This window comes from Trachypithecus francoisi, unplaced genomic scaffold, assembly GCF_009764315.1.
Source record: "Trachypithecus francoisi isolate TF-2019V2 unplaced genomic scaffold, Tfra_2.0 Lachesis_group4, whole genome shotgun sequence".
NCBI lineage: Eukaryota > Metazoa > Chordata > Mammalia > Primates > Cercopithecidae > Trachypithecus > Trachypithecus francoisi.
Genome location: NW_022681469.1, coordinates 42,800,160 through 42,825,774, shown reverse-complemented (window position 1 = coordinate 42,825,774; position 25,615 = coordinate 42,800,160). Strand labels below are relative to the sequence as shown.

At 40.7% G+C, this 25,615-nt stretch overlaps 1 pseudogene across 1 annotated transcript; it reads left to right on the top strand.

The window, feature by feature from the left end:
- The first annotated feature begins 11,766 nt into the window (after positions 1-11,766).
- On the top strand, positions 11,767-14,736 carry LOC117073437 (annotated as a pseudogene). Its single transcript, XR_004433234.1, has one exon. The product of XR_004433234.1 is annotated as an SRSF protein kinase 1-like (transcript).
- Positions 14,737-25,615: the final 10,879 nt, after the last annotated feature.

Genomic DNA, 25,615 nt, shown 5'->3' with positions numbered 1-25,615 from the left:
AGTCTTTGCCTTAGATAATTTAAGGAAAAGATGCAAATGGAAGGCAAGAAATAAAGATTTAACCCCCGTGTTGTCAAAGAACGTAGCAAAGTTGAAGAGGAGGGAGATAAGGGGGATGGGTTTAGGCGGAGGAAAACGCGAATCTGGGGCAGTGCTGATCAGGAGATGGACTGGCGTGAGGGACACATGGCAGAACAGGCTCTGAGCCCAGAGTCAGGTCTGGGGCTAAGGGCAGAGTGAAGAGCGAAGCTTGGCAAGAGAAGGGAACAGGAAGGAGTGTGGGCAGAGATAAGGACCGCAATCTAGCCAGCCGTGACTCTGCCCCTCCCTCTGAAGAAGAGAGCTTTATAGAAGGGAAATCAGGGGACAAAGTCAAGGAAAGAGGCGATAGATTTAGAAGACCTTGAAGGGAAAAAACGAATCCATTGTCATTCTGGAGAAAATGAGAAAGGTAAGTTTAAAAGAAATCAGAATTCAGAGCACAAGAAGAATTCCCATGAAAATATTCAACCAAAATATGTGTCCATGAAATCACTTTCATTTTTGAAAAGAAAGGGAATTCCACAAGCAGTGATAAATGTCTATTTTGCTTGATAAGTTTTGCAGCGATCATGGCATTAATGCTCTTATTCTCCAGCTTAGGAACACTGAGGGCCCCTGGAAACATCAGGGTTACCTCAAGCTTTTCACACAAGCTGCCTGAACTTATGTTCCCGCTGCCTGACAGCCTCTGTGATCCTCCTGTAGCAATTTTCAATCACTTCATCAAACAGCCCTGCAGTTCAAAAGAGCAAGTGGACAAAGTGTCCTCCCAGGCAGACACTTTTTAATCCCCCAACACACTTTTTTTAGGAATCTATCCAAAAGTCCGTGGATCATATAAACCTTCCTTTTCATAGCTCCTACCCCTGAATACTTCACAACATTCCACCAAATCTTATTCCCTCGGAGCATCCGGTTTCTAGCCTAACCAAGAAAAAAAGGTAATATGCTAATGGAAAGGTTTGGGGTGTCCTTATAACACATAAACTTCTGGCTCCACCCAGGGCTGGCCCTGCATCTCAACAAGAGAAAACTCACAATTGCTTCAAGAGCATTGACAAAGTGAGGAAACTCACTGTTTCCTATGACCATTTTTTCTTGTATTTAGAGGAATCAGATTTCCAATGTTCTCAAACTGATCCCTCTGGCATTCTATTGAAAAACAATCTCATAAAACTGAGGGAAACCCTGCTGTTTTATGTCTGTATTCCCAAATCTAGGAAAAGGGAAATACCAGTAAAAAGAATACAGTCCTGGCATGAGCTGAAAGGATTATTTTTCCGGAGGTTTTAAATCCCATGGTGTTACAGGGTGCTGCAGAGGTGCCTTAGAGACTTTCAAGGGACAAGGACACACAGTGGCAAGGGAGGAAGCTAAGTGAGTACGGCTTAGGGCCCATTCTGCTAGCTTCATTCTTCTTCTATCTGTTTTATATATTGCAGTTCATATTAAAGTGTATCTATATTTTAAAATGATTCCACTGGTAAATGTTTAACAACCAGCTCTCCAAAGAGTACAAAAAGCCCTGATCTGTAGTGTTTACCACTAGTTCGTGACGTGAATACTCTCTCCCACTGTGGCAAATTTCTTTTATTTATTTATTTATTTATTTATTTGAGACAGAGTCTCATTCTGTCACTCAGGCTGGAGTGCAGTGGTGTGATCTCTGCTCATTGTAATTCTTGCCTCCTGGGTTCAAGTGATTCTCTATCTCAGCCTCCTGAGTAGCTGGGATTACAGGAGCCCACCACCATGCCTAATTTCTGTATTTTTACTAGAGACAGGGCTTCACCATGTTGGCCAGGCTGGTCTTGAACTCCTGACCTCAGGTGATCCGCCCTCCTTGGCCTCCCAAAGTGCTGGGATTACAGGCGTGAGCCACTATGCCCAGCCCACTGTGGCCAATTTCAAGCTGCCAATGTGAAGTCTCTGAAGGCAAGGTTGGGAAGAGATGGGCATAGTCAACTCTCAACTCTCACCTGTGTTTGTGAGGAGTTTCAGCACACTCCTGTACCACTCCTTAGTGGATGGAAAGAACTGGAACTCCGAACCACCAGAGTAAAATGCAATTCCATTACCTATTCCAAACTACTAAATTACCCAGATCTACATTTCAATCTCATGCAAAAATGGGTTTGGGCCTTCCTCATCATGATGATTGTGTCTTACCAGTAACAAACAAATATTAAATAAGACATGTAAATGTTAGAAGCATATATTCAGGATTTCCAGCTTCAATGGAAGCTTAGAACTCATTAGTCTCACCACACTTCCTAGGCCTAAATGCCTACTCTGATTGGCTTTTCAGCTGAATTGGTTTTACTGCAGTTCATATAAAAGTATACCTATATCTTAAAATGGTTCCACTGGTAAATGTTTAAGGACCAGCTCTCCAGAGAGTACAGAAAGCCCTGATGAGTAGTGTTTGCCACTGGTTCCTGGTGTAAATACTCCCACTATGGCCAATCTCAAGACAAAACTTGACAATGGCAGAAAATTGACCACATCTCAGACCATTCATGACCTCTTTAGGAAACACTCTTTCTTAAAGTAAACCAAGTATCTATTGCCCTGAAGCTCTATGCATTGTTCATTATCACCCATGCGGGGTCAAGCAAAACAAGTCAAATTAAACCTCCACATTAACAGCCTCTCAGCTGGGACACTAACATATGTGTGCGTCTTCCCTTTCCAGACCAAGTCGCATTAGTTTGACTGTTTTCATATGATACCAAGCCCTGTCAACATCCTAGTCACTCTCTTCTGAGCTGGCTGCAACTTGCCTGTCCCTACGCTTCTCGGAGTTTGTGATGAGTATCACGGGTTTCACAGGCATCATGTGACCAATTCAGGGTCAATCAGAACCATTCCCTTCTGCTTATTTTTTTTAATTATTATTATACTTTAGGTTCTAGGGTACATGCACACAACATGCAGGTTTGTTACATATGTATACACGTGCCATGTTGGTGTGCGGCACCCATTAACTCGTCATTTACATTTGGTATATCTCCTAATGCTATCCCTCCTTGCTACCCACTCCCCACAATAGGACCTGGTGTGTGATGTTCCCCTTCCTGTGTCCAAGTGATTTCATTGTTCAATTCCCACCTATGAGTGAGAACATGCGGTATTTGGTTTTCTGTTCTTGCGATAGTTTGCTGAGAATGATGGTTTCCAGCTGAATCCATGTCACTACAAAGGACACAAACTCATCCTTTTTTATGACTGCATAGTATTCCATGGTGTATATGTGCCACATTTTCTTAATCCAGTCTGTCACTGATGGACATTTGGGTTGGTTCCAAGTCTTTGCTATTGTGAATAGTGCCGCAATAAACATATATGTGAATGTGTCTTTATAGCAGCATGATTTATAATCCTTTGGGTATATCCCCAGTAATGGGATGGCTGGGTCAAATGGTATTTCTACTTCTAGATCCTTGAGGAATCCCCACACTGTTTTCCACAATGGTTGAACTAGTTTACAGTCCCACCAACAGTGTAAAAGTGTTCCTATTTCTCCACATCCTCTCCAGCACCTGTTGTTTCCTGATTTTTTAATGATCGCCATTGTAACTGGTGTGAGATGGTATCTCATTGTGGTTTTGATTTGCATTTCTCTGATGGTGAGTGATGATGCCCTTCTGCTTATTTACTTTCTACATAGCTGCAATGTTATCATCCTTTTGACACAAAAGACTTCCTCGCACACACCATTGCTATGACACGTCTTCCCAATTCAATCCCCTTAGAATTGGGTTTTTGAGCCCAAACTACATATTTTTACATTTATGACCATCTCCTTTAATCTAATGAGACCTGGCTCATCAAGGCTGTCAGTGCCTTTTAAATTCATGATTCTCTTGCCCAATGTCTCCCTGTTTATTTTCCTGAGATCCAGACGAAGGACAAAATATGCAGATACTGCCTGAAACTTATCTTTCAGGGTTTGGCAATCTATTAATCAATATCACCTGGGTATTACTGTTCTCATTCCCTTTGGAGAGTTAAAAATCACAGAGCCATTTAGTCCTAAATTACCTTCTGCTGATCATTACTACTAACACATGGGAGTTCCAGAACACCCTGAAGTGGGGGTATTGACCTCAAAGCATGTGCCCCTTGTGTCAGCGGGACAGCTTTCTTCAATTCACAGTGGCAGAATAAGAAGGAACTGGGGAGAGTGGGCAGGTTTCCTCCTATCTGGTTTCTGTCCAAGGGGGGTGTGTGTGTGTGTGTGTGTGTGTGTGTGTGTGTGTAAAGTTTTTCTTTCCTTTATTTGAGCTCTGTCATTATAAGAGGAACCTAGATAATTGTCCCAGATAATAAAACCATCTATTCACATGCAAGGCAGTGTCTGTCATATCAATGCCATTCTAATATATTCTGCGCACCAGAACTTTTCATTTGAATACTTAGAAGACTCTTCCTTGAGGTCAACAACAAAATAAAAGGCAGAAGAACTGCTTGGAAAAGTCAGTAATTTGCTCTATTTCAGGAGAGTAGCATTTGGGAGGGAGTCAGAATGAAGGTACCAGGTTGAATTCCCATTAGTATCAATTACATGATATGAAACAAACCTGATCCAATGGCAGGGTAGCTATGGAAATCCCTACAACTACTCAAGGGTTTCAGATAGAGAATTTGAACATCAGAGTGGAATTTCTACCAGTATGAGGCACTGATTCTGGAGTGGAGTCACTCGTAGTTCAAGGAAATGCTTCAGTGTTGGGTTTGGGGCCAGGTATACACTAAGGCTAGACTGAGCATCTGTGCTTATGTGCTTTCATCACAGGGACCCCCTCAGCTCCAGGTCACCCAATTAACACTAACCATGACATATGCTGAGAACTTGGGTGCTTCATGTGGGATAGCTAACTGTTTTAGTGTCCCTGAAGGTAATATACCTTGGCCATCTAGGTGAAAAACCCAAGTTTAATCCTGTAGCTTATCTAGTTCCTCTGAGGTAGAAGTTAAATGATGAACATAAAGGCAGAGTGGGCCTCAAATGGATGCATTCCAAAATTGACAGGAGCTGATTTTTTTTTCCTGGATCAAGGAAGGAAGTGAGTATGGCCTCTTGGATGTTCAGTCAGGAAGATTTGGGGGAATTCAGTCCAGGAAACATAGGTGTCCCAAAGTCGTGCTTGTCAAGGACAGTGCCAATCAGGAAAGGTAGAGGGGATTGTATGTGAAATTCCCCTGGAAACTGGAACTTACAAAACGACCATGGATTTTTGTTGAGTATGTAGAAAAGGGAAGATAAGAGAAAGATTTAGAAAAGGGATGGAAATGCTATTTTATTCCATTTTATAGCTTTATTTTAATTTTACTAAACAAATGAAAAAAATTATTTTTAAACTATTCACTAATGACCAAACTAAGCCTCAGAAAGTTTAAGAGACTGGCCCAAGTTCACAACTACCAAATGAAGGAACCAGATGTTCAAACACCAGATCTGTCTGATCCCAGAGATCTTTCACCCATAAGGAAGAAAGGAGAGATGAGAAAGGGAAAAGGATGGGAAAGGAACATAATATTAATTGAGATCCTTATGCAGGCCAAGTTCTATGCTAGGTGCTTTACATATGTATTTATTTGTATTATTTAGTCCTTACAACAACAGGTAAGATTGGTATTTTTGTTCTGCTTTCCATCCCTGTAGTTTCCTGTGGAAGCTGGAGGGTCCCCAGCACGTGTCTCTGACCCCACCTGTCACTTTCCATCCACCCTCAGCCTCCCTTCCCTGAGACGCTCAAACTTTTCTGCTAGTATCTAAAATATTCAAAGGCCCAGACCTATTGATTTTCCTGGAGCTACAACTTAGAAGTGCCATTTCAAGGCTGGGAAATCTCATAACTGATGCCAGAAACACATGGGGAAATCTCATAACTGATACCAGAAGCACGTTGCTCCAGAGCTAGCCAGTGCTCCTGGTGGTGCCTTGAAAGTGGCAGGCCGCTGAACAACCAAAGAGCCGGCGGCTGGAAGAGCTGTTCTTTCACGGCTAGAGGGCATCAGCCCTGTTTTATCCACAGTTATATTGCTGCCACAACTATACACCCCATCCTCAAGCTCTGTCAAGGAAGAGCAGAAGGTATCTGCTCTCCTCTCCCCTAGCACAAAGTTCAGTCAAAGGGGCTCCAAGCCCAAGTATCCCAGGCTCGACCTTACAGCCCTTTCAAGTGGTTCATGTAGAAATTTTGCCAAGGCAAAAACATGCTCCCCAACCAATTGTTGCAAACAGCCCACTGCTCCTCTCTTTCTACACTTATCATTATGTTATTTTAGGAGTCACATCATTTACGCCTATCCCTAGGCCTTTCTCAGGGCAACACTGGTCCACCCTAATAGGTTTTCTAACTTAGAATCATAGGAAGATGGAAATTTCATGGGGCAGTGCATACTCTTGGTCCCTTCCCTCCCAGAAGTTTTCTGGGCTCCTTAAGCAAAATTACAAAATTATCTACCCTGTTCCCAATTAGTTAATAGTTCATTTTACAGTGGGGGAAAAAAGTTTACCTTCCTTTTTGCCAGATTCTCCTTACATATATGAAAACAAAAAGAAGTGCACAGAAGTTTTTAACCAAGAAGGAAGAGGAGGAGAAGTAGAAAAGAAAAAACACACACAAGTTCTTTAATTAGTGGACAGTGGAGATTCAAACCCATGTCTGATTCCACTGTGTCATGTTCCTCAAAGAAAATGATTCTCTGAGGTTCAGAATGTAGAACGTTCTGGAAACCCAGCCAGCATGCTGTGAGAAGCCCAAGCACATGGAGAGGCCACAAGGAGGCACTGCGGTCCACAGTCCAGCCTCTCAGTCAGCCTAGGCCAGGAGCCACCTATAGACCCTCTGGAGAATTCCAGCCACGAATCCAGACATGAGCCTCCCTGATGGTTCCAGTCCTCAAATGTGAACCCTTTGGATGGTTCTAGCCCCAGCTGTGGACCTTCCAGATGTTACCAGCCCCTAGAAGTGGATCCTCTGGATGATTCCAAGTCCCTAGTCCTTCCAGCCCCCTTTGGCTTTTTGAGTCTTCCTATCTGAGGTCCTAGAAACCTAAGAAAAGAGAAGCCATCCCTGCTTGTGGTCTGTCTGAATTCCTGACCCACAGAACCAGTGAGCACAATAAGATGGCTGCTGTTTCACTCCCAGTCAGTTTGGTGTGACTTGTCATGCAGCAACAGATAACCTGGGGAAATTCATCAGGAGGGCCAGAAGACTGAACACCCTGAAAAGCAATGGTTTTGGTCATTCTCAGCAAACAGCATCAAAATGCTGGCAAATGCATTCTGTCACCTACATCATCCAAGTGCAGGAGTCTCTCACATTATAATTTTTGACTGAGGACTCAATATACACATGACTGGGTTATTGTTAACTGAGTATTGTTCTTTCTGGGCTGGGAAACCTTTACTGACAACAGTGGAACATTTGGATGTGGAATTCTCTGCCATGGAAAATAGAAAAACATTTCTTTAGTGAAAAACACTGATCATCTGGAAAACGCTTTGTCGGTATCTTTCTGATGCTTTTCATTTCTTATGAAGCAAAACCAGTTTTCTCTTAGGTCTACATTATATTCAGAACTTTTAATAAATAGCCCCCTTTATACAGATAACAGTTCAGAGATGAGAAACTGTCCAAATCATGGAAAAGATTAATCTATAAAGTGTAAGCAAAGACCCATGAATATGGGATCAACTTTCTCATCATAAAGACCTATATTTTTAAAATAAAACCAGATAATTCTTGTTTGTTTAACATGTATGTGTGTATTATATGTCACAGGTGGTTTGTGTGTGTGTATTTATGGTTATGAATGAACTTCTACTGTTAAATCTCTTGGTTCTGTGGAGTAAAAACCAAAGTATGAAATTTTTTTATAGCTTTGTTTTCATCATTTTTTAAATCATAGTAGCAAGCAGTTAAATTCTGGCAGGAAATTTAATCTATATATTTATTTACACAGTGTCCACTGTTATTTATTCATATACTTATCTATGAAGAAAATATATACTGAACACCTACTATGTGTGAGGCATGATTCTAGGAACTGCAGACAATGGCGGTGAACAAAAGAAACAAGATCCTTACCCACATTAAACTCACCTTCTAGCAAAGACAGTTAAACGATAAACAAGTAAATAAGTAATAAGATCTGCAGCCTGGAGGATTCAATGAAGAAATAGCTTAGACATAAGGAACTTTTGCCATATATGGTCACAAAGAAAGGAAGTGGCATGGACATTTGCTTTTCATCTGTCCAGAACTCCACCTTCCTTTCCCTGAGCAACCTTGTGTCCCTTCAAAGGAAGCCTCTTGATGGAGATATTGCCAATCTCCAACTATGAAAACCAAAGGACTAGAGCCTCTGTCTCCTCACCCAGCTGTAGTGGGGAAGTGGGCATATAACTGAGATGTGACCAGTCAGGACTTTGATTCTTGATGGACAGGTTCCCCACAAGTGTCAATGATGGCAGACTAACGAGCCCAGGCCTACGAAGAGGACTTTGTGATGGGTGAGGGTTAATTGTATGTGTCAACGTGGCTGGGCTATTCTAGATGTTTCTGTGAATTTTTTTTTTTTTTTAAGACAGAGTTTCGCTCTGTCACCCAGGCTGGAGTGCAATGGTTCAATCCCAGGGTTCTAGCAATTCTCCTACCTCAGCCTCCCAAGTAGCTAGGATTACAGGTGACTGCAACCACACCTGGCTAATTTTTTTTTTTTTTTTTTTTTTTTTTTTTTTGTATTTTTAGTAGAGACAGGGTTTTGCCACGTTGGCCAGGCTGGTCTTGAACTCCTGACCTCAGGTGATCCACCCGCCTCAGCCTCCCAAAATGCTAAGATTACAGGCGTGAGCCGCCGTGCCCAGCCTGTGAGCATATTTTTTAAGACGACATTAACATTTAAGTTAGTAGACTTTGAGTAAAACAGATTACCCTCCACAATGTGGATGGGCTTCATCCAATCCATTGAAGGCCTTAATAGAGAAAAGACTCACCTTCTACAAGGAAGATGGGATTCTTCCAGCAGGCTGCCTTGAGATTCAAGCTGCAATATCAAGTCTTCCCAGAGTCTCTAGTCTTCCAGCTTACCTACTCCTCAGATTTTGGAATTGGGAACCTCCACAATTGTTTGTCAATTCCTTAAAATAAATCAATAGATGATGATGATAGATAGATACATAGATAGATAGATCGATAGATAGATAGATGTAGGTAGGTAGGTAGATAGATAGATAGATAGATAGATAGATAGATAGATAGATAGATACTTGTGTTGGTAAACCATGGTTTTTTCAACACAGACTTCCAAATGCCTATGTTTCTTCCTCTCCAAGCCTGCCCCTTTGTTCCTATGTTATTCTGCAAGTTGAAACACCCCTCAAATATTGACAAAATGATAGCCCTAAAGATAAAAGTTACAGACCATCCACACAGACCGGCATCATAAAAACACAACTTAAATTTTACCACACCCACTCTTCTCATCCAATGAACTTCCTTCTGTTCATGGTGAACAGAGGTGCTTGCAACCATGTACGTTGGCTGACACAGAAAAATTGTAGCTTTTGAAACTGGTATTCTCACTAGTATTGTTTGCTTAAGATATTTTCCAGTCTCTGCCTGCCTTTAGTCTCCTCCTGCCTCCAGTAAATCTTGTACCTTACTTAGAACATTTTTGGCATCTTCTTGCGTGATTTATATATTATGATTAAAGCTTTTGTGTGTCTCCCCAGCTAAGCCCTTCAGAGCAGAGAGATTATGTTTATGGTTCCTCATGCCACCCACAGTGACACTTCCAGGGACCCCTTGCATGTGATGGCTGCTTAGTAATTGTCTCTTGAGGTAATGGAGGTTTAATGCCACCTTCAGTGGTTGGACCAACTTCTGGTTTCAGAATTATGTTACCTGTAGTAGCAATGATTAATTTGATTTATAGAGCATCTTTCTCCCAATGAATTCTAAACATTTTGAACACTTTGTTTCATGGTTGGCAGGTAATTTTTCATCAATTATTTACAAGCAGAAGTCCAATAAAGACAAAATATTACAGTGATTTTACTGCGAATGGAGTCTGTTAAAGCTAACCTAAGACAAAGGCTACAACTGTCTTTATTTTCGGTAAATTATATCATAGCTTTTTTCTTTAACTGGGACTATCATTTTGTTAATATTTGAGGTGATGATAAAAGAGAAACTGGAATGTCTACTGCATTTTCCCTAAGTGACAGAGAAAAGATGGAGAGAAGGGAGAGAGTAAGGAAAGTGGGAGGGACATTTGAAGCTATCTAGATCTAGAAACTAGAAAGACGCTACCCAGATCTTCTCAGAGGTCAGCAGACGGCATCAACACAGCCAGAAGGAGGCTATATGCACCAAGATGCTTCCTCCAATTCTTTGTACTACTGTGCATAAAAGAAATCAGGCAAAGGATTGAAGCAAGAGGTAGAAGTTTGCAGGCTGAACATAGCTCTGGTGTGATATTTAGCACAAGCATAATGAATATCTTTTCATCAATTTATCTTGACCAGAGTGGTAGTTTTAAAGCATTCCTAATCAGGCAAAAATGTTTCCAAGGCTGCTTCCATTTTTCAACACTTGCAATGAGCTTGAAACTCAGTTTAATCATAACAAAATAAGAGGTTGCAGATATGGGTCTCCCACTTACTTGTATTTGTCTAATTTTAACAGGTTGGTAAAGAAAAGTAGCAACAAAATGGGAAACAGAGCTAAGGGATTTCATTTCAAATTATTTTGTTTTTTATTTTTTGAGACAGAGTCTTGCTCTGTCACCCAGGCCAGAGTGCAGTGGTGTGATCTCGGCTCACTGCAACCCCTGCCTTCTGGGTTCAAATGATTCTCCCTTCAACCTCCTGAGTAAATGGGATTACAGGCACCTGCCACCATGCCTAGCTAAATTTTCTATTTTTAGTAGATATGAGGGTTCACTATGTTGGCCAGGCTGGTCTCGAACTCCTGACCTCAAGTGATGTGCCCACCCCAGCCTCCCAAAGTGCTGGGATTACAGGCGTGAGCCACTACGTCCGGCCTAGTTCAAATTCTTAAGTGTAAATTGCTATCTGCTATCAGTACCCAATCCACATTTTAATTAATAAATTATTAATTATATAGCCAGGAAGATAAAAACATCAAGTTGATTTTAAAAATACTAAGGAAAAACCTAAGTAATAATGTCATGTCTTAGGGTAGACACAAAAAAGGAAAATTCAGCCTCCATTATTCTAAACTCTCTTTGAATTTATTACAGAGACCGTTAACTGCCAAGTTCAGATGCAAAAAGCAATGAGACAATAAAGGTAAAATTTAAGGCAACTGAAAGGGAACTTGGCTTCCAGTGTAACTATCTCATTAAATTACTATCACCACAGGCTCATTTTCATCACAGTCCAAGTTACATTATACTATAAGACTCTAATAGGTGATGCAGGAAAATTCTTGTTCCATTTCTGAGCTGCAGACACAGTGATTATGCTACTTCAATGCATCGTACGCACAGAGAGCAGCCGTAAAACCCCATCATGATCATCATCAAGAGGCATTTATTAGCTCTCTGCATGTCGTGCCTAATAAGTGCTATGCAATGTAGGTTTCTAAAGCTGCTTAGAACATGTCCAAAGTGAGGCCCCCAAATCAAATCTAGCTCTTAAAAGTGTCACGTCTAATACTTAGCTAGAAAGTAGAGTTTATACCTTGGCTTCAGGTATTTAAGGGCTGTGGAGCCCTTACAGAAGTCGCTTCACCTCTCTGAGCTTCAGTCTTCTGTGCAAAATGAAGACAGTGGTGATGATACTAATAACAACAAACACAATAATAATAGCCTGCACATATAGCAGTCACTATCTGCCAGGCACTGTTCTGAGCAATTCACATGTATAGCTCACTAATACTCAGAAGAACCCTTTGAGGAAGATACTGGTATCATGTTCCCTCCTCACAGTGGCCTCGGGTCTCAGGCCATTTTAACCTTGTTTCCTGTAAATACATGGGATTGATCTCAAGTAGTGCCAGTTAAGGGAATAGGCCTTAACATTTAAGACAGAAAATAACACCAGGACCCTATATCACAGTGCCTGTCTGTGGTATAATTAAAAAATATATTTTTGTTTTGGGCCGCGGCGGGAGCTGGAGTCACTGCCACTCGAGTGCGCAGGCACTTGGCGGTTACCGGTCTCACCGTGGAGCGGAAAGTGCTTGCGCTCCAGGCCCGAAAGAAAAGGACCAAGGCCAAGAAGGACAAAGCCCAAAGGAAAATGGGCATTTCTGTATCATTTCTTAGATCTGAAACTCAGCACCGAGGCTCTGCTCCCCACTCTGAGAGTGATCTACCAGAGCAGGAAGAGGAGATTCTGGGATCTGATGATGATGAGCAGGAAGATCCTAATGATTATTGTAAAGGAGGTTATCATCTTGTGAAAATTGGAGATCTGCTCAATGGGAGATATCATGTGATCCGAAAGTTAGGCTGGGGACACTTTTCAACAGTATGGTTTTCATGGGATATTCAGGGGAAGAAATTTGTGGCAGTGAAAGTAGTTAAAAGTGCTGAACTGTACACCGAAACAGCACTAGATGAAATCCGGTTGCTGAAGTCAGTTCCCAATTCAGACCCTAATGATCCAAACAGAGAGATGGTTGTTCAACTACTAGATGACTTTAAAATATCAGGAGTTAATGGAACACATATCTGCATGGTATTTGAAGTTTTGGGGCATCATCTGCTCAAGTGGATCATCAAGTCCAATTATCAGGGGCTTCCACTGCCTTGTGTCAAAAAAATTATTCAGCAAGTGTTACAGGGTCTTGATTACTTACATACCAAGTGCCGTATCATCCACACTGACATTAAACCAGAGAACATCTTATTGTCAGTGAATGAGCAGTACATTCGGAGGCTGGGTGCAGAAGCAACAGAATGGCAGCGATCTGGAGCTCCTCCGCCTTCCGGATCTGCAGTCAGTACTGCTCCCCAACCTAAACCAGCTGACAAAATGTCAAAGAATAAGAAGAAGAAATTGAAGAAGAAGCAGAATCGCCAGGCAGAATTACTAGAGAAGCGAATGCAGGAAATTGAGGAAATGGAGAAAGAGTCGGGCCCTGCGCAAAAAAGACCAAAGAAGCAAGAAGAATCAGAGAGTCCTGTTGAAAGACCCTTGAAAGAGAACCCACCTAATAAAATGACCCAAGAAAAACTTGAAGAGTCAAGTACCATTGGCCAGGATCAAACACTTATGGAATGTGATTCAGAGGGTGGTGCAGCAGAAATTAATTGCAATGGAGTGATGAAAGTCATTAATTATACTCAGAACAGTAATAGTGAAACATTGAGACATAAAGAGGATCTACATAATGCTAATGACTGTGATGTTCAAATTTTGAATCAGGAATCTAGTTTCCTAAGCTCCCAAAATGGAGACAGCAGCACATCTCAAGAAACAGACTCTTGTACACCTATAAAATCTGAGGTGTCAGACACCATGGTGTGCCAGTCTTCCTCAACTATAGATCAGTCATTCAGTGAACAACACATTAGGCAACTTCAAGAAAGCATTCGGGCAGAGATACCCTGTGAAGATGAACAAGAGCAAGAACATAATGGACCACTGGACAACAAAGGAAAATCCACGGCTGGAAATTTTCTTGTTAATCCCCTTGAGCCAAAAATGCAGAAAAGCTCAAGGTGAAGATTGCTGATCTTGGAAATGCTTGTTGGGTGCACAAACATTTCACTGAAGATATTCAAACGAGGCAGTATCGTTCCTTGGAAGTTCTGATAGGATCTGGCTATAATACCCCTGCTGACATTTGGAGCACAGCATGCATGGCCTTTGAACTGGCCACAGGTGACTGTTTGTTTGAACCTCATTCAGGGGAAGAGTACACTCGAGATGAAGATCACATTGCATTGATCACAGAACTTCTGGGGAAGGTGCCTCGCAAGCTCATTGTGGCAGGAAAATACTCCAAGGAATTTTTCACCAAAAAAGGTGACCTTAAACATATCACGAAGCGGAAACCTTGGGGCCTTTTTGAGGTTCTAGTGGAGAAGTATGAGTGGTCTCAGGAAGAGGCAGCTGGCTTCACAGATTTCTTACTGCCCATGTTGGAGCTGATCCCCGAGAAGAGAGCCACTGCCGCCGAGTGTCTTCGGCACCCTTGGCTTAACTCCTAAGCCCCTGCCCACCACCACAGCAGAGATCACACACTGACCCTCTGCCCCTCCCCTCCAAGCATTTTCCTCTTCCCTTTTCAGGGTGAAGCTCTTCCTTCAAGAGTTTCTAGATCTTGTTTTTTTTTAATCCAACATGTTCATTTGGGCTTGCTTACTTGACCCTGTGGAGATCCCCACAGCCATTGGGCATCCTAGGTGAATTTGGCCTTGGTTGGGCTCTGCCAAAGACTAATGGACTAAAATGTGAAACAGCCTCTTGCCCTGTACCTTTCCCTCCCATTAGGACATCCTCTAAATTATAAGCATCCTTTTTGAAACGAGCTATGAAGGTGTATGAGCCCATCCTTTTATTCATTCACTCTAAGAGTCAAAATTTTCTAGTGCATATCCTATTGCCAGCATAAGGATGAGGAGGGGAAAGGGTGTTAATTCTATGTACAGCAGAGACATTAAACTTGCTGTGTCCAGGCTGCATCATCTTCCTGGACTGTTAAAAAATTAAAAAAATAAAATATATATATATATATATATATATATATTTTTTTTTTTATCTTTGTCCCCAATTCCCGGCCCAGATCTCCTAAAACCTTTGGAATTTCCTGGGTGATAGGTGTGTCTTTTTTTACTCATAAACAGCCCCTTTCTACCACACTTTAGTTTATGCTAATGAGGACTCATGTTGGGGTTGTTAGAGAGCTTAGAATGGGAGATGGTTTCCAGAACCATCAAGCACAACCAAGCACATAATTAGGTGGGAACTTCCAGCCCGCTTCTCCACCTGTGGGGAAGGGAAGGTGCTGAGATTGAATTTAATCAGAGAGACCAGTGATTTAATCAACCAGGCCTACATAGTGAAATATTGATAAAAGCTGTTGAACAATGAGATGCAGGGAACAGACCAACGTGTTGACAGGGTGGTACCATCAGCAGAGACATACCACCACCACCATCACCACCCTCCATAACTCACCCTATATATCTCTTCCACTTGTCTGCTCTTGAGTTGTACCCTTTAGATTATAACTGTAATTATACGTATAGTGCTTTCCTGAGTTGCGTGAATCATCCTAGTGAATTATAGAACCTGAGGGGGGTGGTCGTGGGAACACTCAAATTTGTAATGAGTCAGGCAAAAGTGTAGGTAGCCTGGGGCCCCATTTGCAGCTAGTGTGGAGAGTGAGGGATGGAGCATGGGACTGAGCCCTTAACTTGTGGGGTCTGTACTAACTCCAGGTAGTTAGCGTCAGAATTGCACTGAATTGTCAGACACCCAATTGGTGTCAGAGAGTTAGAGAATTGGTTGTTGTTAAAAAATAAAATAAAATTGGTTGTTGAAAACAAACAAAAAATAATGGCTAATTAATTGGCTAAATCAAGCTCAGAGGCAGAGATGGGTAGCTCTAAGTAGGAACTTGGCCTATAACTTGTGGGGTAATCTGTATTTCTGGTAATCAGAAAAAAGAAACATAGAAAATTCCTACTGATGATATAATATAGGAGTTTCCCCCAATCATTTAGCCTTTTTAAATTTTTTCTTATGCTTTTCTTTATGGTTTTTTTGTTTGTTTTTGAGATGGAGTCCAGCTCTGTCTCCCAGGCTGGAGTGCATTAGTGCGATCTCGGCTTATTGCAACCTCCGCCCCTCAGGTTCAAGCGATTCTCCTGCCTCAGCCTCCCAAGTAGCTGGGATTACAGGTGTGAGCCACCAAGCCCGGCTAATTTTTGTAATTTTAATAGAGAATGGGTTTTACCATGTTGGCCAGGCTCATCTTGAACTCTTGACCTCAGATGATCCATCCGCTATGGCCTCCCAGCGTGCTGAGATTACAGCATGAGCCACTGCACCTGGCTTTGACCTTATTTGGAATGAGAAAACATACAGATGCTCCTCTGTGGGTTTGCATCCCAATAAACCCATTGTAAATTAAAAATATCATTAAGTCAAAAATGTGTGTAATACACCTAATCCATGTAACATCATAGCTTAGCCTAGCCTACCTTAAACCTGCTCAGAACACACACTAGCCCACAGTCGGGCAAAGTCATCTAACACAAAACCTATTTTATAATGAAGTGTTGAATAACTCGTGTAATTGATTTAATACAGTACTGAAAGTGAAAAACAGAATGGTTGCATGGGTACTCAAAGAACGGTTTCCACTGAATGCATGCTGCTTTCCTTCCATTTGTAAAGTCAAAAAATGTTAAGTCAAACCATTCTAAGTCAGGTACCATCTGTACAGTTTACTACAAAAGCCACATTTGAAATTTTCTATGAGGAATCTGCATCTTTTGAAAAAGCTTATTTGAAGACCCTTTTCTCAAGAGAAAAACATACTTATTTATTTGGGAGTCATTATGAAAGGCTTTCTATAAACCTTAAAATCTATTATTCATTTTTAAAGTGTTCCGTTTACTGACTTATTGTCCTATAACCCTCTGTAATACTTAGCACTGTAAATGCCTAGTGAAGGATGAGGAATATTTGGCCTTAAGTCATTATTCTGTAATCTAAAATACTTTGGCAAAACTGGGAAACAAATTAAGGAGGGGAGAAAAGAAGAAAAGGATAGAAGAAAGGAGAGAAGGAGGAAGGGAATGAAGGAGAGGAAGGAGAAAGTCGTCCTTCCGCCTACTCTGACCCACATAGAAACAGCGCTCCCACATCGATTTGCAGTCATTCTTTGCCAGGTATTATGATCTAATGAAACATCATCCTCTATTTTGATCTGTTGGTACTGCAGCACCCACAATTTATTAGGCGCCTGCTTGCATCTCAAAACACAACAAGGCTTTGAAGGATGATTGGCCTCCCCTGATCAAAGCAAATTTCATTAGGTTAAATAGCTTGACTTATAGCTGGCCTATAAAACAGAATTGGAAAAAATTTTAATGTCTGTATAAAAATACCTGCCAAAGGCTTCAATAATGTTTATTTTTCTTCAAAGACACAACGAGGACTGGGTAGCTAAATAATTTCTTGTCTAACTGAAAAACCTGGTGCTCAGAAACCATTCAGAAAATTTTTATATAAACCAAAATAAAAATCCTTTGAAACTTCACCACATAAACTGCAAAATCTTACTTAAAATGACTAGAACTGATTTATAAAAACAAGTAGACAATATGGTTACTTTTTTTAAACTAAAAATTGATAGGGTTTCAATACAGCCAATTCTTGGTGATTCAGGAATTGATAATCCAAATCATAGATTTTTCCAGGACCTTGTTTTTCTGAAATCTTTTTCCTTTGGCTGCATTTCAGCCATTTTGCTCCTTTTCATCTCAACCATTGAGTTTGGGTAAGTTGTGTAAGAGAAGATCTAGCTCAAATTATTCTGCTCCATTTTCCTTAGCTGTTTGTTTGGAAAAGTCCAAACCATGTACTAATATGGGTTCCAGATTCTCTATTTTATGTGATTTCACTATTCTATTATGGTTTGCTGAGAAAAAACAAGTTGGAGTCATTTGTAATAACTATAAAATGGAAAATCTTAGCTACTTTCCTAAGGAAAAATGAAAGAAAGTGAATTTTAAATGACTTAATCAAATAGTCAATCAGGACAACATAAAAAGAAACAAATTCATCAATATAAATGCTATGTCACCTAAAATATTCTAGTGCTTGTATTTTCTAATTTTGTCTTAATTCTATATTTCTCCTAAGTGAGTATAATCTTAATTGTAAAAATGTTTAGTTTTCCTCACTTTTAATAACTTAAGCTATATATAATGTGAATTATCAATAATTGGAAAAAGTCAGATGACATTTGCATTCAAGCCACTTAATATCATTCTATAAAGGCAAATTTGAGAATTTATAATAGTGCAAACTCACTTAAAGATTTCCTACTGCTCCTAATAATTAAATAACTCAAAATTAGGGTCATTAAGAAATCTAAGACCAAAGAAAAAGAAATTCTGCCCATAGACTGCAACTTCAGCTCCTGCTTGAGAGCTTTCAGGCTTCCTTTCCCAAAGGCCTGCCCTACTGATTTCAGACTTGCCTACTGGCCCCCATAATTGCCTGAGTCAATTCCTTGCGGTAAATCTCTTGTTATATATCTCTTACTGGTTCTGTTTCTCTGGGTGAACCCTGACGGGTATATTCCCCAGCGCTACCGCCATCTGCCTCCCAGCACGTTCCCCTCTTTATGTTAGTCAAGCTCCCGCTACCCCTAACTCTCTGGAAAGACTTTCCTTATATCCCATCCTCCAGTCATCCCTGGAGCCACAAGGGAAGACTGACTTTTTCATCACAGAGAGAGAAAAAGATCAATTACTAATCAGGAATCATAAACCAGGAGGCATTTTACATTGTTCTACCTGTCTTCTTCCATCCAACATTTCACTATAAAAATTTTCAAATTACAGAAAATTTGAAAATTGTTATGGGTTAACACCCATATAACCTAGATTCTGCCATTAACATTTTCCTACATGTACTTTATCTGTTCTCTCTTTACCCCATGTATCCTTCTACTCATCTATCAGCTATCTTACTTTTTGATGCTTTTTTTTTCTTTTTTTTTTTTCAGATGGAGTTTTGCTCTTGTCGCCCAGGCTGGAGAGCAATGGTGTGATCTTGGCTCACCACAACCTCTGCCTCCCAGCTTCAAGCGATTCTCCTGCCTCAGCCTCCTGAGTAGCTGGGATTACAGGCATGCGCCACCACACCTGGCTAATTTTGTATTTTTAGTAGAGACGGGGTTTCTCCAGGTTGGCCAGGCTAGTCTCGAACTCCCAACCTCAAGTGATCCACCCGCTTTGTCCTGTCAAAGTGCTGGAATTACAGGCATGAGCCACCGCGCCCGGTCTTTTTGATGCATTTCAAAGTCAACTGTAGACATTAATACCCTCCTTCCTAAGTATTTCAGAATATGCATTACTAATTAGAATTTAATATTCATTTATAGATCTTTTTGAGGATAATTTTATACAATGAAATCACCACAGCTTAAATACAATAGTCAATGAGTTTTGATAAATGCATCCATCTGTGTGACCTGAACTTTACCAACAGGACATTTATATTACCCCAGAGTTCTCCCAAGTTGTTTCTCAGTCAACCCTTGTCTCACCACTCCCTAAGAAGCAACCACTGATATGATTTCTTCTCCTCCATAGATTAGCTTTGCTTATTCAATAAACTCATAAATATGGAATCCTACCATATGGACTGTTTTTGTCTGGCTTCTTTCATCCAGCATAATGTATTTGAGACTCATTCATGTTGTTGCATATATTGTTTACTCTATTTTGCTATTAAGAAGCATTTCATTGTATGAATGTATCACAGTTTGTTTATACATTCTCCTATTGATGGATATCTGGCTTATGTTTGGTTATTATTAAAGCTGCTATACATGTTCTTGTATTAGAACAGAAAACCAAACACTGCATGTTCTCACTCATAAATGGGAGTTGAACAATGAGAACACATGGACACAGGGAGGGGAACATCATACACCGGGACCTGTCGGGGAGTGGGGAGTTAGGGGAGGCATAGCATTAGGAGAAATACCTAATGTAGATGACGGGTTGATGGGTGCAGCAAACCGCCATGGCACGTGTATACCTATGTAACAAACCTGCACTTTCTGCACATGTATCCCAGAACTTACAGTATACTTTTTTTAAAAAAAGAAAAAAAAAATCTCCTGTATTAAAAATAAATAGAAGTCCAAGACCATATTGCAAGCTCCGTTCCTCACATGACCTAATACGTATTGGACAGCAACTATATGCAAAGCACCATTCTAGGCATTGATATCAAGGAGCTTGAAATCCAATGGTAGGATAAGATATATGTAAATTACTACTGTAAGATGTCGGAGTGCTGCAAGAATGCCATGAAACCGTGAAGTATTTAAGGAGACTTCAGAAAAAGTGTCAGTAGATAAGTTTTAAAAAGTGAGTTTGGACAATATTGCAGACTATGTTGCAGAGGGTTTTTAACAGTGGGGGATGTTTTTATTGACTTCAATAGAAAATGTAAGATTATGAGCAGAAAGGTGATGATGAGAACTGTGTTTTAGCTAGATTCTTCAAGAGGTTGTGGCAGTTTGAAAAGAGGTCAGGATAGAATTAAGATGCCAGTTAAGAGGCCATTATCCTCAGGTGAGGATTAATGGAGACCCTGCCTACAGGTGGGGCAGAAAGAAGGAAAGGAGGGAATAGATTCATTACAGACAGACCTATATACGTGACCAAAAACTACTTCCTTACAAGTAATCTGTCTACGGTTTGGATATGGATTGTTCGTGCCCGCCAAAACTCATGTTCAAACGTGATCCCCAAAGTGGCAGATTGGGCCTAGTGGGAGGTGTTTGTTTTTGAGAACTGGGAGCAGATCCTTCATAAAGATTCAGTACTGTTCTTATAGTAGTGAGTTCTCCTTCTGGTGAGAAGAAATTAGTTCTTGAGAGAATGAATTAGTTCCCAAGAGAGCGGATGGTTATAAAGTAAACTTCCTCCTCCTATTTGGTCCCCCTTCCCACATTTCCAGTTTGCCTCTGACCTTCCTCACCATGTTTTGACACAGCAGAAAAGTCCTCGCCAGAAGCCCAGCAGATACCAGTGCCATGCTTCTTGTACAGCCTACAGAAACATGAGCCAAATAACCCTCCTTTCTTTATAAACTACCGAGACTCAGGTATTCCTTTTTAGCAAAACTAAATGGACTGAGGCAAACCTCTAATTACATTATAATTCAACACATACACATTTGCATACATCACTGAAACAAACATTTCACAAAAATGCTTCCCTTACTATGTGTAATGCACACTAATATTTTCTATTGTTTAATTCCCTTTCTTTTTTTACTTAAAAACTGAGGTTAAACCACTAAACCAATTTCCTCATCTACTGGGTCATGACCTGTGGTTTAAAAACACTGGACTGGGCCGGGCGCGGTGGCTCAAGCCTGTAATCCCAGCACTTTGGGAGGCCGAGACGGGCGGATCACGAGGTCAGGAGATCGAGACCATCCTGGCTAACACGGTGAAACCCCGTCTCTACTAAAAATACAAAAACTAGCCGGGCGAGGTGGCGGGCGCCTGTAGTCCCAGCTACTCGGGAGGCTGAGGCAGGAGAATGGCGTAAACCCGGGAGGCAGAGCTTGCAGTGAGCTGAGATCTGGCCACTGCACTCCAGTCCGGGCGACAGAGCAAGACTCCGCCTCAAAAAAAAAAAAAAAAAAAAAAACAAACACTGGACTGGATAATGTGATAAAGAAGATGACTCAGTTTTAAATCTGGGCAATTGGGAGAATGGCGGTTTCATGCATTTGGAAATACTTCATTGAGAAGCCTTAACTTGTTGGGACAACAGCTTAATTTTTTCCAGTAACTGCCTTCAGCTATGCTCCATCAATCATCTCATCCCCACTTGACTTCATAACTTTTTTCCCTATTTATTTTCTTCATGGACTTCAAGAGCACAACATTAGATAAAGCAGTATACATGTTTCATTATATATTGGCATCATTCATGGCCCTCTATTTTACATTTATTAGTAATATAATCAATACCCATAAATCAATTACCCAATCAAATAATTAGAAGAGCAAAATAAACTTACATCTATATATGTTTGCCTCCCCATTCTATCTTTGGCCTCCTGTTATCTACCATGGCAATTATCCCAAATTATGTTTATCATTCTCTTGAGTTTAAATAACAATTGATCACAAATGTTGGTTTAAGACAAAGTGATCGACTTACATATAAACTTCTAGGGATGGATTTTTTTAACTCAATATCATATTACTACTATTTATCCCCATTTTTTAATATAGCTATGGTTCATTCATTTTTCACCACTCTATAATATTTCATTTTGTGATCCACAGTCATTTATTTATGTATTTATTTTCTCTTTTTTTCTATGAACATTTCTGTTATCAGTTTTTTTCATTTGTTTTTACTGCTACAAACAGTGCTGCTAAATACAATTTTGTACCTGTGGCCTGTGTATGTAATTATGAGCTTATCTTGACTACACACCTAGGAGCAGAATTGCTGGCTCACAAGGTGTGAATATCTTCAACATTACAAAATAATTCCAAAATCCTTAATCAATTTACTTCCCTCTAGCAAAGTATTGAAAACACTGTTGCTTCACATTCTTTCCCATTTGGTATCTGACTTTCTTCTAATATTTTTTACTCTCAGAACAGTCTCAGTCTGTTTCCTTAAATTCAGTCCTGGTAATTTAGAAATCTCAGTATCACAGGAATTTAAAGCTCTCTTTCAAACACCCTTTTCTCACCATCCCATCTTAGGCGTGAAGTTCTAATAGCTTGGAGTAGAGGTTGGAAGCCTGAACTCTTTCACACACAACTCCTACACCTACCCTACCTTTGCCAGTGCTTCCCCTCTGGTCTAAAAGTGAGGAGGAAAGACAGAGGAGGAGGCAGAATTATTTTTACTCAATGGTTCCAAATCAAATTTTACAATTTCCTGTTGCTGCTGGGACAAGGATGGCAAAAAAGATGGGAGAGAGACGGAGGCAAGTGAAAAACAGCGGAGGTGGGAAGAGCTTGGAACACAGCTGACTGAACTGAAACAGTTCCTCAAACCCTCAGGGAACATTCCCAACTCCTAATGGTATGCTCCATGCATTTAAAATGTGGGTTATTGGCTGGGCGCGGTGGCTCATGCCTGTAATCCCAGCATTTTGGGAGGCCGAGGAGGGTGCATCACCTGAGGTCAAGGGTTCCAGACCAGCCTGGCCAACATGGCGAAATCCCATCTCTACTAAAAATACAAATATTAAATGGGTGAAGTGGCGTGCACCTGTAATCCCAGCTACTCAGAAGGCTGATGCAGGAGAATCACTTGAACCCGGGAGGCGGAGGTTGCAGTGAGCCGAGATACCACCATTGCACTCCAGCCTGCACAATGGAGTGAGACTCCATCTCAAAAAAATAAATAAATAAAATGTGGGTAATATTTAGCATTTTTTGCTTGCAGCTTTGGGCCTGAATCACAATTTTGAAATAAATCCCACCCAACACCTAATACCATCCTGCTCTACAGAAGAAGCATCGCGGTGTTAAAGGGAGAGAAGATTCACTTTAAGAACACTTTGAGTTTAATTTGCTAGTGAAACATCAGGTGAAGTTTACTAGTAAGCAACTGGTAACCAGTCTGGACCTGAGAAGAACAATGTGGGCTACAGATGAGACCTTGGGAATGAGCCACATTGCTGAAGTCATTTAAACATAGATATTATTATGATCTATTTTGTTAATGAAAAACTGAAGCTCAATTAGTAAAAATAACTTGCCCCAAATCTATAGCTACCCAGAGGCAGAGAGATCTGCCTCTGAAATTTTGTAAAATCCTTTGACCATACAACGTTGCATGACAAAAAGCACAAAGAAAGAAGACAAAGAGGTACCCATAGTAAGCACTAGTTTCTTTGGAAATCATGGAAATATAAATGAGAGTTGCACAAATTAAATCAATTATCCTTTATGTAATCTGCTTCTAATCACTCAGAGGAGAGAAGAGTCCCTATATCCATTAAGATACGACTACACCCTAAGGAAAGACCATTCATAAGGAATAATGAAGGTGTGGGGATATGAGCAAGGTACGAGGGGGGCATAAAGTAGGACATGGCATCATGGGAATCAGCTAATGAAGCAGAGATGAAAGAACATTGCAGAGATAAATAGCGGCAGTGCTCATCCAAGCTCCAAGCACTACCCATGGGGAGAAGAAACACTGGCCTCAAAACTCACCCTTTCCAATCCATATCAAGAATACACATCCTGGCGGGGCGTGGTGACTCACGCCTGTAATCCCGGCACTCTGGGAGACTGAGAAGAGTGGATCACCTGAGATCAGGAGTTCAAGACCAGCCTGACCAACATGGTGAAACCCCGTCTCTACTAAATATAAAAAATTAGCCAGGTACGATGGTGCATGTCTGTAATCCCAGCTACTCAGGAAGCCAAGGCAGGAGAATTGCTTGAACCTGGGAGGCGGAGGTTGCAGTGAGCCGAGTTTGTGCCATTGCACTCCAGCCTGGGCAACAAGAACAAAACTCCATCTCAAAAAAAAAAAAAAAAAATTAAAAATTAAAAAATACACATCCTTATTGTGAAAATAAATTGCATAGTCTGCTCCTCATTGTCCTGTCCCGTGCTCACTATGCAGCCTGCTAATGGTATAATGTGGCTTCCCTACCCTTGCCTCAAAGACAGAATGCATTGACCAGAAGACAGGAATATCCAGCTCCCTTGGCTCCTCTATATCTCACTGCCATTGAATGTAATTTAATCCAGTTAAAAGGATCCATTTCTGGTAAAATTTTCCATAAGGATGAAGAATGCATGATCAATTTCTGAAGCTAATATTATCAGATTCCTAATCCCAAGAGGCTCTAGGCAATGATCACTCTACTATGGAAAGGACTTTGATAAGGCTCTGCGGTCATCCAGCACCTTCCACCTCACTGCTCCCCTCCACTGTGGACTTGTGTGTCAAGTAAGGAAGTACAGCAGATAAGCAAAATGGAAAAAAATTATGAAAGAATTACAAAGGAAGACTAAGCAAAGAGCCAAGCATGTACATGACCACGGGAGGGAGAATATAATGGTTGGATAAGCAGAAGGTGGGTGTCCACTGTGTCAAGCGCTACAAAGGTAATAGGACCTGAGCACGTAGAAAAGACTTTTAACTATCATCTATTTTCCATACGTAAGTATATGGTGAGGAGCAAAAAATATATTATGTGTTAAAAGCTAATGGACAGCAGTGGAAGAACTACTACCTGAATGAAGATTTTAAGTGGGATTATTTAAATGTATTAGGTAATTTAGAAAATTATTATTTATAATCTTTGAAAGGAAGAATAAAAAGGAATAAAATTAAATGCTTTGACTTGTTAAAAGTACAGGTTGCTAATTCACTCAATTATACACAGTTTGGGTTTGGACATTTAAGAACATCAATGTGAAACCACTCTACAAAATGAAGGGAAAGCCAGACGATCTCTTGAGTGTCTATACAGAGAGTCTTCCCTTTAAGAGATAATAGTTCTGATATAACTGCACCCATTGATCACAAATGTCAATGGCTGGGGGGAAAGTAATTCTACTTTTCAAAGTTAACTTCTGATTTGAGTCACGAAACACAGTATTCATGAAATACCTGCTTAAAAAAACAGACAACAAAACCCTGCTCTTCTCCTTTGTAGCTTCAGATTTCCCAAAATGCTATTATTTCAAGTGCAACTAAATACATAAGCCAGAAGACACTTAGTAAATGGTGATGCCTCTGATGGGACCAATGCCATCTGTCCCTTCCATGTCGAGTGACTGAGTTCATGTTCAAATTTCATGTGAAGTTTAGA